The sequence below is a fragment of the Vicugna pacos genome, chromosome 9 (assembly GCF_048564905.1).
Source record: "Vicugna pacos chromosome 9, VicPac4, whole genome shotgun sequence".
In the NCBI taxonomy this organism is placed as follows: domain Eukaryota; kingdom Metazoa; phylum Chordata; class Mammalia; order Artiodactyla; family Camelidae; genus Vicugna; species Vicugna pacos.
The window spans coordinates 55,820,746-55,824,393 of NC_132995.1; the positions used below are offsets into that span (position 1 = coordinate 55,820,746).

The following is a 3,648-nucleotide window of genomic DNA, read 5'->3' on the forward strand; positions in this document are numbered from 1 at the left end:
ATAAAAAAAAGTTCTTTCTTATAGCGCGTTTCAGGGTTTTTTCCAGTGACATCATGGGCCATCTGGATTTGGAGACAGCAGCTTCGTCCAGAACACACGCACATTCTCCCCTGCCAGGCCCTGCAGGCCTGCGCCCTTGGATCAGAGCACTGTAAACGTCCTGTAAAGCTGTGTGCTTAACAGCCTCCTCAGAAGCAGTCTACGGAAGATGGCCTTTTCTCCTGCAGCCCCACGTAGGAGGCATAAGGTGGATTCTCAGCACTGAGGCCTTAGAGAGGAGGGTGAGAAGTGAGATTCTGAGGTTTCTACAAAAATACCACACTGCCTCCTGCTGAGAGGAAGAAACCCATTTTCCAGTAGGAAACCTGAATTTAACTTCGGCAATGTAACAGATTCAGGTTAGATGTAAGCATGCCTGTTTAACACTGGAATGTTTTAGGAATTGTCTCTGGTATTATCTCAGAGGGTTTTGAAAGAGAGGGAAAATGACTGTACCCAGTAGCCACAGAGCTGGGGCTGGAGCCTCCATTTTGCCCAAATAGTGGAGGACAGAATGTAGAACTGGGAACGAACGAAGCTAGTTTCAGATCTAGCCTTGAACAGTCTCAAATCCTGTGCATGATTAGAAAAATTATGCTTCATTGAGCTGGTTCTCTTCTGTGAACTAGAAAACATGATCCCTCCTCTCAGATGAGTCACGTCCCCATTCTGAAGAATTGGTTGGTTCTGCCTCTAAAGTATAACTTGACTTACCCACTGCTCGCCATCTCTGGGGCCATTTTGCTGATCTGGCTCTTCTTGTATCCAACTTGAACAATGGACACGTCTTCCTAATCGGTCCCAGTTTTCCACTCTTGCTCCCTTACTTCAATTCATCTTCTGCACAGAAGCAGCTGTAAAAAAAAATATGTATATAAATTGGATTATATTATTTCCATGCCTATGTTGGCTTCCATTGACTTAACATGAAGTTCAGCTCCTCCCACCCTCACTAATTCACCCTTGACAACCTTGTCACTCCTCTCTGCTGTTCTAACCGCACGTGTGTGCTGGCCTTCAGGCCTTACGCTGTCACTTCTACCCGACAGGCCTTTCTCTCTACTCTTACCTCCACCTCTCAGCTTACATAGCACTTCCTCGATGGTCTTTCCTCACCTTCTTCCCCTATGATTCTCTGTCACAGTGACTGTTATTTTATGTCATCGCAGGTACCATTCCTCATTGTATGTTCAGGGGTGGTTTTATTTGTTGACCATCTAGATTTTTGACTGGACTTCATGAAGGCAAGAACCATGTCTGTTTTATTGGCCATTGTATACCCAGTGTCCTACACAGTGTAGGTGTGGAATGGGTGTGGAAATTGGGTAGAAGCAAGAGTCAAGGAAGGCATCAGGCCTGGAGCTCACTTGGCCTGTATCCAAGGACACTGTGTTTCTGATGGGTCTCACCCACACTGCACATCCTTTTCTTTGCGAGGACGGCATGGTGCCATGATAGGCATGTTTATCACTGTGTTTTTCATTTGCTTTTCCTGATGACTAGGGAGATTGAGAATTCTCTTGTGTACCTATTGGCATTTGCATCATTTTTTCTTTGGTAAAGTGTTAAGTGTTTTGCCCATTTTTTTAGTTTTCTGTTATCTTTCTTTCTTTTTTCTTTTTCATACTTGTAGCAAGTATTACTATCAGACTCCTCTCACTGTGCCAGAGACAGTTGTGGTGGTAGCGAAAAACTTGTCCCTCATGTAGCACACTACCTACACTTGTGACTTCATCAGCCAACCAGTGGCCTCAACTCCAAGCTCTAACAATGCGCGGTCTATGGTGTTTTCTTATTAAAATATTTTCTGTCATTCTGTGAGCTGCCTTCCACTCTACTAATAGTATCTTAATGAACAGAAGTTCTAATACTAGTTTAGCCTAATTATTTTTTTCTTTTGTGGCTAGGACTTTTGGTAACATGTTCAAGAAATCTTTGCCTGCCCCAAATTATGAAGATATTCAAAGTTTTATTCTAAAAGCTTTATTGTTTTATAATTCCCATTCAGACCTGCAGTCTGTTTGAAATTGACTTGGGAGCATGATATGAGAAAGGGCTTAAGAGTCTCTCTTTCTTTCTTTTTTTCTTTAAGCACCATATGTATACCCAGTTGACCAGCACCATTTACTGAAAAGATATGCTTTTCCCATTCTCCTGGGTGTCATGAAGGACTGGGATCAAGGCCTTGGGGTGCAACTTTTATGACTTAAAAACTAGAACTTGATTTGCTCTCTCAACATTCTGCCAGCATTGATCGCTGTAAACATTTGACTGTTATGCAACTGGTTTCCCTCTAACTTTTCAGGGAGCCAGGCTGTAAGGGGAATAAGTCTCAGACAAGTTAACTTTAATTCTCCAAATAAATCTTCACATTTACCCATTTACCCCAAGTAGGGGATTCAATTATTACCTTCATTAGGAAATAGAATTTCAGGGAAATTAAGTAGCTTGTAAAAGTTTCCACAGTAGCGGAGACAGAATTCAACCCAAGGACATTCTGACTCCAGAACCTGAGTTTTAAGTCTCTTTAAGATTTCTGATTTCTCTACATACTCACCAAGAGTTGTCTTTTTTTTTTCCCATAATAACCATCCAAATAGGTGTGAGATGATGATATCTCGTTGTGGTTTTGGCTTTCATTTCCCTAATGATTCTTGACCTTGATTGAACGTCTTTTCATATATCTGTTGTCCAAGTGTATGTCTTCTTTGAAGACATCTATTTAAGTCCTTAGCCCATTTTTCAATTTTTTAAACATTTTTTATTGAGTTATAGTCATTTTACAATGTGTCAAATTCCAGTGTAGAGCACAATTTTTCAGTTATACATGAACATACATATATTGTCACATTTTTTTTTTCGCTGTGAGCTACCACAAGATCTTGTATGTATTTCCCTGTGCTATACAGTATAATCTTGCTTATCTATTCTACATATGCCTGTCAGTACCTACAAATTTTGAAATCCCATTCTGTCCCTTCCCACCCCTCCCCATGGCAACCACAAGTCTATATTCTATGTCTATGAGTCTGTTTCTGTTTTGTATTTATGTTCTTTTTTTTTTTTTTAGATTCCACATATGAGCAATCTCATATGGTATTTTTCTTTCTCTTTCTGTCTTACTTCACTTAGAATGACATTCTTAAGGAACATCCATGTTGCTGCAAATGACCTTATGTTGTCGGTTTTTATGGCTGAATACTATTCCTTTGTATAAATATACCACATCTTCTTTATCCAGTCATCTGTTGATGGCCATTTAGGCTCTTTCTATGTCTTGGCTATTGTAAATAGTGCTGCTGTGAACATTGGGGTACAGGTGTCTTTTTAAAGTAGGCTTCCTTCTGGATATATGCCCAGGAGTGGGATTCCTGGGTCATATGGTAAGTCTACTCCTAGTCTTTTGAGGAATCTCCATACTGTTTTCCACAGTGGCTGCACCAAACTGCATTCCCACTAGCAGTGTAGGAGGGTTCCCTTTTCTCCACAGCCTCTCCAGAATTTGTCATTTGTGGGTTTTGAATGATGGCCATTCTGGCTGGTGTGAGGTGATACCTCATTGTAGTTTTGATTTGCATTTCTCTGATAATTAGTGATATTGAGCATTTT

The 3,648-nt window shown here is 40.7% G+C and overlaps 1 non-coding gene across 1 annotated transcript; it reads right to left on the reverse strand.

The window, feature by feature from the left end:
• Positions 1–1,664: 1,664 nt before the first annotated feature.
• On the reverse strand, positions 1,665–1,818 carry LOC116281858 (small nucleolar RNA SNORA62/SNORA6 family). Its single transcript, XR_004191320.1, has one exon. It is a non-coding gene; the product is annotated as a small nucleolar RNA SNORA62/SNORA6 family (small nucleolar RNA).
• Between the last annotated feature and the right edge of the window lie 1,830 nt (positions 1,819–3,648).